This window comes from Dromiciops gliroides, chromosome 2 (assembly GCF_019393635.1).
Source record: "Dromiciops gliroides isolate mDroGli1 chromosome 2, mDroGli1.pri, whole genome shotgun sequence".
Taxonomy (NCBI): Eukaryota; Metazoa; Chordata; class Mammalia; order Microbiotheria; family Microbiotheriidae; genus Dromiciops; species Dromiciops gliroides.
Window position 1 is genome coordinate 645,043,169 of NC_057862.1, and position 13,847 is coordinate 645,057,015.

The following is a 13,847-nucleotide window of genomic DNA, read 5'->3' on the forward strand; positions in this document are numbered from 1 at the left end:
CCTTATTCCTGGGGAGATAAGTTTGGGTATGGCTGCGTCCTTTGTGTTCTGACGAGATGGCTTGACTGATCTGCAGCCACCCCTCACCCAATTCCTCCAGCCACCACCAGTGGGGGATGGTCCTCCCTCACTAAAGGAACTTTCCACAGTCAGATGGTCACCCCCATCAGTCCTCTATAAAAGTACCTGCCAGGGGCAGCTAGATGGCGCAGTGGATAAAGCACTGGTCCTGGATTCAGGAGTACCTGAGTTCAAATCCTGCCTCAGACACTTGATGCTTACTAGTTGTGTGACCCTGGGCAAGTCACTTAACCCCCATTGCCCAGTAAGTAAGTAAATAAATAAATAAATGGATGAATGGATGGATGGATGGATGGATGGATGGATGGATGGATGGATGGATGGATGGATAGATACATACATAGATACGTAGATTAAAATCAATAGGGGCTTCATCTCCTGGCATAATGCAAACCCACACCTTCCCTTTCCACTTGGCCCCAGGCTACTTTTCCAGGCTTATTACACAGAATTCCCTTAAAGTTCTCTAGGATCCAGATAAAATGGTCTCCTTGTGGCTCCTCACATAGGACATCTTTCATCTCCGCACCTTTGCACAAGCTGTACCACACGCTTAGCGTGCCCTCCCTTCTAATCTCCACCTCTAAGAATACCTAGCTTCTTTTCAAGTGCAGCTCCTGTCACCTCCAAGCTGCTGGTGCCTCCATCCCACATAGACCCATTGCCTCGTGTCTGTGTGTAATGTCTATGCAGTTGTGTTTCCCCTAATAGATTGTGAGTTCCCTGAGGTTAAGGACTGAGCCTAGCACAGTGCCTGGAACATTGCAAGCACTTAATAAATGCTTATCAATGGATTGGTTAAATTACTTTCAATCAGAAAGTTTTCCAACAATGACTGCTCAGGAGCAGCTGGGTGGCGAAGTGGATAGAGCACCGGCCCTGGATTCAGGAGTACCTGAGTTCAAATCCAGCCTCAGATGCTTGACACTTACTAGCTGTGTGACCCTGGGCAAGTAACTTAACCCTCATTGCCCCACAAAAAGAAAGGAAGGAAGGAAGGAAGGAAGGAAGGAAGGAAGGAAGGAAGGAAGGAAGGAAGGAAGGAAGGAAGGAAGGAAGAAAGAAAGAAAGAAAGAAAGAAAGAAAGAAAGAAAGAAAGAAAGAAAGAAAGAAAGAAAGAAAGAAAGAAAGAAAGAAAGAAAGAAAGAAAGAAAGAAAGAAAGAAAGAAAGAAAGAAAGAAAAAGAAAACAATGACTGGTCAGAGGGAAGTGGAAGGGCTGGGAGGGAGCAGGGAGGAGGTACAGACAGAAAGGGAAAAGTGAGAAGACTTTCCAAGATAAGATGGCAAGACCTCCCTGCTCCCTCTCTACCCACTCCCCTCCCTTCCCCCATGTACTCACCGAATAGCTGAGATCAGGATCATGAAGAGACTGTAGAAAGAGCGGAGCACAAGCCCAGGGGAAAAAGCCCCAGGCCCTCTGGGCTCTTTGTGGTCCTCCTCCTCCAGGGTCCAAGGAGCAGTCACCTGGATCTGGGCCTGCATCATCTGCCACCTCTGCAGCGGCTCCTCATCACAGCAGATGCGCCATTGGTTGTGGAAGTAACAGAAGCCACTGGAGAAACTTCCTATTGTGCAGATAAAGGGAGAGAATTCCCCCTAAAGCCCCAAGAAGGGGGATGGAGCAGACCCAAGGGCTCCCCAGCAGAATTCAGGCACTGACCGATTCACCGGGCGGGGTCACACCCAGCCGGGGTAGGCGTCCACATAGCCCTTGGTCATCAGCCCTAGCAGGGAAAAGATGGGCTGCTCTCACCCCTGTATCAGCTCTAAAGACAAGCTCACGATGGTTACATCTCACTTGTTTTACATCTTCCCTGCGTTGACCCCCGAATCATAAGCTTCAAGAAGGATGGGACTGGGGCAGCTAGGTGGTGCAATGGATAGAGCACCGGCTCTGGAACCAGAAGGACCTGAGTTCAAATCTGACCTCAGACACTTAACACTAGCTGTTTGACCCTGGGCAAGTCACTTAACCCCAGTTAACGCCCCCCCCAAAAAAAGGATGGTACTAAAAGGGTCATTGAGCCCAATCCTTTCATTCTAAAGATGAGGGAACTCAGCCCCAGAGAAGTTCTCTGAGAAGAACTCACCCAGGCCCATATAGCTAGTAAGTCCCAGGCCTTCCCGACTCTAGGTAAGGAAACTCTGGCCTCTAAGACACATCTGCCTCAAAAAAAAAAAATAGATTTAAAAAGGGGGGCTGCTAGGTGGTGCAATGGATAAAGCACCAGCCCTGGACTCAGGAGGACCCAAGTTCAAATCTGGCCTTAGACACTTGACACTGACTAGCTGTGTGACCCTAGGTAAGTCACTTAATTCCCATTGCCCCACCAAAAAAAAAAAAAATAGAAGACACATCTGCCTCTTCCTGGATCCAAGAAAGATGTTTATCACTGTGGCTCTAGCACCTAGCACAAAAGCTTCATATAGGGACTCCACATATGTTTGTTGATTAAATTGAATAACAACTTCTCTATGCCTCGGTTTCCTCATCTCTAAAATGGGATTAATAACCCTTCTACTCCCAACTTCACAGGGTTGTAGTAAGGAATTCACTATAGATATTATTTGTAAAATTCCACAGTGCCTAAAGTACAGGGTGCCATAGGAAGACACTGTCACTGTCCTCAAAGTGATAGACGGATAGAAGGGGATGTAGATTTAGATATCCCCCTCCCCTCTCCAGTAGAGAGGAGAAAGCTTCTTGATAGCAAGTAATGTTTCTTCCTTCCTTCCTTTTTTCTTTCTTGTCTTTATATCCCTGATTGCTAGGATGCAGTGGCTGGCACATAAACAGACATTTAATAAGCCAATCAATCAATGAACATGTATTAAGTGCCTACTATGTGCCAACCTGCTTGCTGAACTGAATTGAATTAAAAGGAACCTTGGGAGCAGCTAGGTGGAACAGTGGATAAAGCACTGGCCCTGGAATTATGAGGACCTGAGTTCGAATCCAGCCTCAGACACTTGGCACTTACTAGCTGTGTGACTCTGGGCAAGTCAATTAACCCTCATTGCCCTGCAAAAAAATAAATAGATAAAAATAAAATAAAAGGAACCTTGGAGGTTTTATTATTATTAGAGATTATATAGTACAATTCCTTCATTTTACATTAAAGAAGCTAAAGCTTATCAAGCTCCATGATAACACAAGGAGATTAGATAGATAGATAGATAGATAGATAGATAGATAGATAGATAGATAGATAGATAGATAGATAGATAGATAGATAGATAGATAGATGGGTGGGTAGGTAGATGGATGGGTGGGTGGGTGGGTAGGTGGGTGGATGGATGAAGGGATGGAGGAGGGGGAGGATTCCACATTAATGAAATAAAATCCCAATATCCCTCCTATTCAATTAAATTCAAGTATTTATACAACTGCTATGTGCAAGGAACAGTGCTAAATGTGGGGAAATAAATAATATAAATGAAAAACTGTCCCTGACCTGAAGGAGCTTACACTGACAAAAAGAGATATAACATGTAAAAAGATAAGTAAATAGGAAAATATAAGATACTGTGAGGAACCATCAGTACAACTGAACTGAGCCTTGAAGGGAGCTGAGGATTCAAAGAGGCAGAGATAAGGAGGGAATTCATCCTAACTGGTGCAATGCAGAGAGCATTAGACCTGGAGTCAGGAATACTTGAGTTCAAGTCCAGTCTCAGACATTTACTAGTTATGTGACCCTGGACAAGTCACTTAACTTCTGTTTACCTCAGTTTCCCCATGTGCAAAATAGGGATAACAAAGCACTTGACCCCTAGGATTGTTGTGAGGATCGAATGAGGTAATAGTTATGAAGTGCTTTGCAAGCTTTAAAGCATCATATAAATGCTAGTCATCGTCACCACCATTATAATTGTTGTCGCTATGATGATGGTGGTGATGACGACGATGACGATGATGTAAGGGAGCCAGGGGAGACCCTGTGTGAATGTATAGCTGAAATATGGAAAGCTGAGTTCCGGGCTTCTGTCAGAGGTTAAGGGAGCAGGAAGAAAAGCAGGTTCCGGGGGCAGCTAGGTGGCACAGTGGATAGAGCACTGGCCCTGGATTCAGGGGGACCTGAGTTCAAATCCGACTTCAGATATTTAACACTTACTAGCTGTGTGACCCTGGGCAAGTCACTTAACCCTAATTGCCTCACTAAAACGAAAGAAAGAAAGAAAGAAAGAAAGAAAGAAAGAAAGAAAGAAAGAAAGAAAGAAAGAAAGAAAGAAAGAAAGAAAGAAAGAAAGAAAGAAAGAAAGAAAGAAGGAAAGAAAGAAGGAAAGAAAGAAGGAAAGAAAGAAAGAAAAGCAGGTTCCATTTACCTTTGGTCCAGATGAAATCTGAGTTCTTATTCACCTAAAAGAGGAAAAGGAATAGGAAAATCATTTCTATAGCCCCTGCTGTGTTCCAGGCACTACAGTAAATACTTTACAAATAATATCTCACTTGATCCTCCCAACAGTGCCCATTTTACAGTTGAGGAAACGGAGGCAGAGGTTAAGTAATTTACCCAGGGTCACACAGCTCTCAAGTGTCTGAGACTGAATTTGCAATCAGTGTCCCTGACTCCAGGCCCAGAGCACCATGCACTGCTCTATCTGAGACTTGGTTTAATGTAAACAAATTAAGGGACAGATCCATAAGGCAAGAGCATGATTCCTACAGGTTGGGAATTTCGAATCTCAGGAAAGGTGGAGAGAGCACAGAATAGCTACTCCTGCAAGAGGGAGCTTTCTGGTTTTGATTTGCTTTTATCTTCCAAGAAGAAAGAGATCTATTGTTCCTAATCATTGGAGGGACCAGAAATGGCCTGAAAACTTCAGGACAAACTTGGCAAAGAAAAGCACTGTGACTCAACCAGACTTTCAAGGAGAGGTGACTCCCTCTGGAAGGCTAATTCATCTTTCAGACTCTCTCTGTTATAAGGCTAATATCTCTTAAAGCTAGAAGAGAAGAAAAAATAGGAGTATAAAAAACAAGACAGATCTGTTCTTAGAGCACAGTAAACTATGATGGTGACCCTGGGCACTGTATTTCTCCTTCCTTATTTCCCTAATTGGTTTCAACTCTTGATGTCTAATTAATTCCCAAGCGATAAAATAAAAAACTGATCCATCATAGATTAAAAGCTCCTTTTTCTTAAGGAAAGTTAAAGGGGGAGATTAATGCTCCGTATATCCAATTTGGCTCTCACAGCACTATGATCTTGTATGTGACAGGGGTGAAGGGGGTGGGAGGACCACACTGCCACAGCAAGCAAGCTCCTGAAGCCACACAGTGATCCACAAGATCTTGCAATCCTATCTATCAGTAAGTACAATTTCAATGTACCCCCATAAATAATTTGTTGATAGAGGAATACATACATCTACTACCGAATGACACTCTATCGAATCCAAGGGTTGCCTTGGGGTGATCTGGGAAGTAGAAGGCAGGTATACTGAGGATGGAAAAGAGAAATTGTCCCACTGGCACCTGTCAGTGAGGCTTAACAGTTAGGTTATAACTGCCCAGAGGAGCCCCAGTCAGAAGGGAGGAGTTTGGGAATTACAGAGCAGCTGGATGGGGAAAGCAGGGGAGTGTTGGGGTATACTGGGTGCTGAAGGGTCAGTGTGCTTGTGTTAGAGATGAGCTCCATGTCTGACTTTTTTTTTCTTTTTGGTGGGGCAATGAGGGTTAAGTGACTTGCCCAGGGTCACACAGCTAGTAAGTGTCTGAGGTTGGATTTGAAGTCAGGTCCTTCTGAATCCAGGGCTGGTGCTCTATCCACTGTGTCACCCAGCTGCCCCCTCATGACCGACTATTGTGGCAAGGGTGGGATTCCATCCCCTCTCACACCCTGGGATCTGTTGACCCTTAAGATCAGACCAAAGCCTCCACTTTAAAGACCTATGCCTTAGGGCATAGAATAAAGCATTAGAGTCTAAAATGTTAGTGCCGAAGGACCCCAACCTTCTCTTTTTCCACCATCTCCCCTTCAGCTACATCTTTCCTTCTTTTAGGACTGCCCTAGATTCTAAGGACATTCTATCCATATGAAAACATTACTTGGGAAAGAAAGGAGAAACAGTGAAGTTTCCCCCAAACTCTCCAATGGGTAGGCCAGCTATGAAAAATGTTTCATGGTAGTTGTCTCCTCCAGTGCTCTACTTCCTAACCTTCAGTCCAATCTGTTGGGGAATTAAGCCCAGTTCAGTGCTTTATCCTCCCCTGCCTGCCCAGTGCCCAAATTCTGAAGCTACTTTCTCATCAGATCACTGTGGTCTCCATTTCTACTACTAATTCTCCAAATTCAACATCCCTGCCCTTTCTCCCCCACTTCCCCATGCAACAACAAAGTCTCTTACCTTCCCTGGGAACCTGATTGATCGAGGCACCCAATAAGGGAGTGCAGCAAGCTCTCTTGGAACAGGGAGGTGACCCCCAAAGCTGTGACAGGAACAGACACAGGACCTGGGCTTTCCTGAGAAAGAGAATCGGGATTTCCTCTGGACCTGAGTTAAAAAAGAAGACATTTAAAGAGATCATTTATGTTACAAACAAAAAGAAAGACCATAAGAGATAACTAGACTTAGAACTAGGGGAAAAAACCCTGGAGAGCATCCAGTGTAATCCTTTCATTTCTTAGGGGATGATTTGTTCAGTCACACAGACAGGTAATAGCAGCGACAGGGATTTAACTCTGATCACTGGACACAGAATCCGTGGTCTTGTTCACAGTGCCACTGGACATCACCAAATGTGGGACAGTTAAAAGAGCACCAGGGTACAAAGTCCTAGCTCCTGGCTCTGATGACCATTAACTGGGTGGAAACCCCTGGGAGCCTCGTCTCCTCCTCAGTAAAATGAGTCAATGCCTGAACTCACAGGAAAGTGCTTTGTAAGCCTTCAAAGGGCCATACAAATGGGAGCTATTATTAAATTCAATTTCTTGAACATTTATTAAACACTTACTATGTGTAAGAAGGACCACTAGGTGGCGCCATAGTGCACAGAACACCCTGCCTGGAGTCAGGAAGACCCATGTCCCTGAGTTCAAATCTGCCCTCAGACACTTACTAGCTGCGTGACCCTGGGTGAGTCACTTAACCCTGTTTGCCTCAGTTTCCTCATCTTTCAAAAGAGCTGGAGAGGGAAATGGTAAACCACTCCAGCATCTCTACCAAGAAAAGCCCAAATGGGATCATAAAGAGCCAGACACAACTAAAACAAATGAACCACATCAACAATGAGCAAGACAAAATGGTAAATGTTGGGGATGCAAAGACAAAACCAAAACATTCTCTGGAAAGAAACAAACGTTTACTAAGCATCTATGTGCCAGGCACTGTGCTGATCACTTTACAAATATTATCTCACAACAACCCTGGGAGGTAGCTGTTCTTATTATACCCACTTTACAGATGAGGAAACTGAGGCAAAATGATTTACCCACAGTCACAAGCTCTCCTTCATTGCAAGCTCAGTGCCCTCCCTACCCACTGCACCACCTAGCAACTTCAAGGAACTTAAATCAAGGCCTACAGAAATTGAGAGTTGATAACTTCACTTTAACTTAACCACCTTCATTATCAGGTGGGATGAATCTCGTCCAATCCATAGGCCTTTAATCAGGAAGACTTTCCAACAAATGATTCTTAGATTTTTTAATATAGCCAATTATGGGGTTTTGTTCCATTTGCATATTTGTTACAAGGGTTTTGCTTTTCTTTATTTTTCCAGATGGGGCAGGGGAATGAGAGAAAGAGAGAGAATAAATGTTTGTTACTTGGAGGGAAATTGAATTTCTAAAGAAATTTCTAATGGATTTAAAGCCAGGAAGTCTATATAGCATGAGGGGAAGAACACAGGGCTTGTGCTCAGTAGGTCCCAGCTCTCTCTTCTAGAAGCTGTGCAACCTTGGACAGAATCACTTAACATCTTTTAATGTCATTTAACATTCTTTGTTTCCTCATCTGTAAGCTGAACCTGCCTACCCTAATAGGATATTAACAAGATCACAATAGGAAAGTACTCTATAAAGTATCCAGAATACCCCTTCACTTAAATGTGAGTCTGGAATAAGAAAATAGATACAGAAGGATGTTGAAGATCACTGGTCTCTCTGTAAGTGTAAGAGACAATTATGAACTCCTTTTCACTCATTCTATGATTCCAATCAAACTGGACCAGTCGTTGCTCCCTAATCTTGCCTCCACATACCTTCCTGGGTACTTTCTCTCACCTCCATTGGCTGAAATCCTTCTCTTCCTCTAAGGCCTAGCACAAGTGCCATCTCTTCCTTGAAGTCCATCTGAATCCCTCCAGCTGAAAATGTCCTCTTCTTCACAAAGTCTGAGTGGAGCACCTTGTCAGATTTGTCCTTTGCCCCTATCAAATTCTACCTCGTGATATCCTTATGTGTGTGCATGTTTCATCCCTTTTATCAGACTGTGAACTAGCTCCTGGAGGGATGGAATCCTAGAGATGTCATTTTTCATCTCTGTACACCTAGCACCTAAGCACAGTGTCTTGCATGGATTTTTGGTCTAGTCCAGACCTGTCATTTCATCCATGAAGGGAATTACCAATTCAGATCAACAACTATGGTCTGGAATACCAAGAACCCTAACAAACTTCCTAAGTGAACTAGCATCAGAGAAAGCTAATTCCTATAGCCCCTAATGGCTCACTCAGCATCCCTACCTCCACCTTCCACCCTGCTCTTATAGCATAGCTGCTATAAGCCAATCCAAAGACTTACAACAACAACAACATACAGAGAGAGAGAGAGAGAGAGAGAGAGAGAGAGAGAGAGAGAGAGAGAGAGAGAGAGAGAGAGAGAGAGAGGCAGAAAATCCAAAAGGAGAAACTTGTTCAGTCTGGGATAGCAGCCATGGTACAGGTCTGCGCTGCAATAGTGCGCATTCAGAAATAATGAAGAAAGGAAATTCAAATAACACAAGACTATTCTGGACTCACAATAAACAGTAGAAGAGAATGGAATGTGTTCTAAAGAGCAAAGAAGCTCAAACTGCAGCCCAAGATGACATGTTCTGCAAACCTAAACTTAACCATTAGTGAAAAAGATTGATGTTCAATAAAAATTTCCTGTCTCCAACCCTACCAACCTTGGCCACCAACACTACTATGTTCCCAGTTAGGATTATTAATCATATTTAGGATCATATTTCTAGAGCTGGAAGGAATCTCTAAGGCCATCTGATCCAACTCTCTCTCTTTACAAATGAGGAAGCTAAGACCCAAGGAAATTAAGTGATTTGCCCAAGGTTATAGATTTTAAATCCAGACATTTTTAACTTAAATCTTCTGCCTCTAAACTCTGTGTTCTTTTTTAGTAGCCTCACCTCTCAATTTCACAGTCACTTCAACTCCTGGTCACCTACCAGCTTGTGGGGTCTTAGTGACCGAGGGACCCAGTAAGGAAGGTTTGCTTCATCCCTGGGCACAGGTAAGAAACCTCCAAAATTGAGCTGTCGAGAAGAACACTGACAACACACCGGCACTTGGTAAAAACTATCATGGGTTGAGGCATCCTGGTTGAGCCAAGAAAAGAAAGACAAGTGAACATGGGGTCAGATGTGGGACTTAAATCCTAGTACTGGCTATAACAGCAAACCAATCTGGGCCATGAGGCTAAACTCAACCAAGAGGAGAGACAGATAGAATCCCAAGTGATGGATGTTGTTCTGAGTCACACTGGAACCCATACATACAAAATCCATGATGAGAAGTGAACACCTTAGCCCCAGCTAATATTTCAAGCTAACTTCATCTCCAATATTCCCTTCCCGAACTCTCCTCTCCAGCTAGACTGGATTATTCTCTGTCTCCACAAAACCCATCCTTTGCTTTCTCATATAGTCCTTCCTTAACTTCCCCTCTTAGAATTCCTTGTTTCCTTCAAGACTTAGTTCCAATGCCACTTTCCGGAGGTGACCTTTCCTGCCCCCCTCCACCTCATCCCCAGCTTTATACTTTGCGTTGTGTAAAGAATTAATTGTTATTTGAGGTTTTTATGCCTCGGTGCGCACTGGCCTGGGGCTCCGCAAATCGCACGGTGCTCCACCCACTGGTTGTAGCCGTTGCCATGGCGCTGGCACCTCAGTCATCACCATTCACCAACGCCTACATGGGCCTTGCAAAATTATAATGATTGGAAGCCTAGTGAGGGCAGTCATGTGACTGTCAGAGCGGCTATCCCATTGGCTGGGGCTGGGGGGGGCGGTTCTGGGATTGGGGGAGGAGAATTGGGCATTCTAGCTGGATGCTGGAACGACAGGAGGTCTGCTGCGTATTCTCAGCTGATTCCTGGGCGGTGGTATCTTTTGAGGTTGTATAATTTCCCTTTCCCCATTTTATTTCCTTTCCCTTGATCCTACTGATCCTGTTTGTTTGTTTGTGTGTGTGTGTGTGTGTTTTTTAAGTTCATTCTTGTTAAAATAAATCCTGTTCTGTTTTGAGGGAGGCTGCCAGTCTCCTTCCTTGCCCCACTATTGCGGCGAGGTGCTTAGCTAACACTCCCCAATTAAAAATTGGTCCCCACAGTTGGCAGTCTTGAAATACCAGTGTTCCAAGACTTCAAAGACCCATAGACAATCTTTTGAAAGTTAAATATCAGTAGAAAAATCAAGTGTTTTGTACAAGAAGAAAATGAACCCAGTGTACAAATTTCATATCAGCAAGGGCATAAATGATGGGTATCGAGGTCTTCGGTTTCATTCTTGCTAATAGTTTTACTGCTAGGTGTAATGACAATAGACTAGGTTATTTGTTCATTGTATAAGAAACTTCTCTCAGAGAAAGGACAGCTTTCTTGGATCATGATTTCCATTTTATCTATCCATTGGTTAATCTTTTTAATTATAATCGGTTAACATGGAGAGGTATTAACACCAGAGTTGTCAATAAATTAGGGTTGTTTTTTTAATTGCCTCTCAAGATCTCAAAAGTATTTCACTTTTTAAAAAATAATAATATGATGAGGTCATTCTAATACCCGTCTGCCAGTTTAAATTTTATTTTTATATGGAACCATATATGTGTTCTTCCATGATTATCTTATATTTGTTATACATACATACACACATGTATATATACTCATATTTATATATATACATATATATACACATTTTATATAAATATATGATATACAAACATGTATGGTACCTTGCGGTATATGTGTACATATACACATATGTGTATGCATATGCATGCACACAGGTTCTTTTGTAATATCATCTGAGTGTACCCTTGTGCGCATAGTTAGAATGTAAGCTCCTTGAGAGCAGGCATTGTTTCACTTTTGCCCCGAGCTCCTAGCATAGCATCTGGCATGTAAGAGGCACTTTAATAAATGCTTTTTAATTGATTCCCACTTTGAGCCTGTCACACACAACTTCCCCCTCCCTGGAATGCCTTTTCTACTTATCCAGGTGCCATATATTCCTCAAGACCCAGTTGCACCGTGTAGTTGAAAGAACATAGGTGTTAGCTGCAAAGACTTACGATTGCCACTTAATAATAACTTCAATTAAACATTTAAGTACCTACTGTATACAAGTCACTAGGCCAGACACTGGGGAAAGAAAGAGAGAAATGTTTCCTCTGGTAGCTTAAATTTTACTGTGGAAACACAATGCACACATAAGTAAATACAAAGTAACAGAATAACCTAATCACAACATAAAAATTAATAACTGTATCAGGAAAGGCCACATGTAGGAAGATGAGCATGAGTTGTGTTTCAAAGGAAGCTAAGGATTCTAGGAAGAGGTGGCCAGGAAGAACAGACATTCCAGGTATGGGGGACCACTGGTGCAAATGGAGATGGAAGATGGAATGTCATATGTGGAGAATAATTAACAGGCTATTTAGACTAGACTGGAGTATGTAAATGGAAATAATATACCATAAAACTAAAAAAGTATAAGGGAGCCAGAATGATGAAGTTCTTGAATGCCAAACTGAGAAAGGTGTATTTGATGCTAGGGACAATAAAGAGCTAGGGAGCCATGGAGTGCTTAGAGGGAGGGAGGAAAGGAGGAAGTAATTGATCAGCTCTGTGTTTTGGGAATATTAATTTGGCAGCTGTATGGAGGATGTATTAGAGAGGGGGAGAATCAGAAGGCAGAAAAGCCAATTAATAGGCTATTGTGATAACTCAGGCAAAAGATGATGAGGGTCTGAACTAGAGGAGAGTCTGTAAGATGAAGGGATGGATTTAGTAAAGCTGTGGGGGTATGATGAATAAGACTCAGCAATGGATTAGATTGGAGAGGTAAGAGGAAAGAGTCAAGATGTATCCAAATTTATGAGCGCTGGTGACTGAAAGAGTAATAGAGGGCAGCTAGGTGGTGCAGTGGATAGAGCACCGGCCCTGGATTCAGGAGGACCTGAGTTCAAATCCAGACTCAGACATTTAACACTTACTAGCTGTGTGACCCTGGGCAAATCACTTGGCCCCAATTGCCTCACCAAAAAAAAAAAAAAAGTAATGGGACCCTCACCAGAAATCAAGACATTTGGAGGCAGTATGGGCTCAAGGGAGAATACAATGAGTTCTATTTTGGATATGTTGACTTCAAGGTACCTATGTGATCCAAAGAGAGCTCTCCTCTTTGGAGCCAACATGACAATGAGTATCTGGCTCTGGAGTCAGAGGAGGAACTGAGTTCAAATCCCACCTCTGAAATTTATGAGGCATGTGACCTTGGACAAATCACTTAACCTCTGTGCCTCAGTTTCCTCATCTGTACAATGAATGGGTTGAGCTGGTTGATCTTCCAGCTCCAGTGAAATCTATAATCCTGAGGAATTCCCACGGAACATCCTGGGGCATTCATTTGTCAATTAATCACAGCTTGGACTCCTTTTGCTGCACAGTTATCATGCTTATTGATTGACTAACTGAAGGCAGGGGCCATTTCTGTATCTCTCTCAGTGTCTAGCGATGCCTTTAACAAAATAGAAGTTGAATAAGTATTTGGGGTCCCATTCATTCCTCCTTCCTTCAGCTGAAGGCTTTGCCCCTTCTCACTCCCCAAAAAAGCCCCAAAATCCCAGGGAAGCAGTTGCCCCCTGAGTTATTATCAGTCATTGATCCTCACAGGTGAATGAGTTTTCCATTTTTTCTCAGAGTTTGTTTTATTGGGGAAAACTCTTTATAGAGAAAGAATTCTTACTCAGGTTTGGGTTAGGTTAGATGTTCTCTGAGGTTTCTTCCAACTCAGAGAGTCTGTAATTCTCAATACAAACTGATGGGGAGGAGTGAGACTAGGAGGAGGAGGCATGGAGGCCTCCATTAGTGAGGAGATGCTGAAGGAATACAGAGACGGTTTGGACAGTTTTTCCTTGAAGGTCCCATATTCCCTGATGGAAGACAGAATCAGGATTGAGACAAGTTAACCCCTCCTCCTTTTTCTCCCTCACCTTAAAGTCTATGAATTTCACTTCCGACTTCAAGTATCGAGGTTCCTTATTCCTAGATAAGAAGAAAAGGAAGTCCTTAGAACATGTAAGGTTTCCTACAGGCCAGGGTTTGCTGAATGGGGGAAGCTAAGATAATAGCCTTATCGAGGCTCACCTAGGGAGCCATGACAGTGGGCAATCCAACTAGGCCACAGCAGGACCTCCTTCTGAGTACAGTGTGAAAGAGAAGGTCAGAGTTTGGGTGTGGGTGTGATGCAGATGTGAGCACAGTATATGAAAATGACCATGTGGGGAAGGGATTCTTAACCTATTTTGATATCATGGACCCA

The 13,847-nt window shown here is 43.2% G+C and overlaps 1 long non-coding RNA gene across 1 annotated transcript; it reads right to left on the reverse strand.

The window, feature by feature from the left end:
• Window positions 1–1,575: 1,575 nt before the first annotated feature.
• On the reverse strand, window positions 1,576–9,590 carry LOC122740261. Its single transcript, XR_006354725.1, has 4 exons — window positions 9,474–9,590; window positions 6,435–6,581; window positions 4,410–4,443; window positions 1,576–1,648 (listed from the first exon to the last, which is right to left on the reverse strand). It is a non-coding gene; the product is annotated as an uncharacterized LOC122740261 (long non-coding RNA).
• Window positions 9,591–13,847: the final 4,257 nt, after the last annotated feature.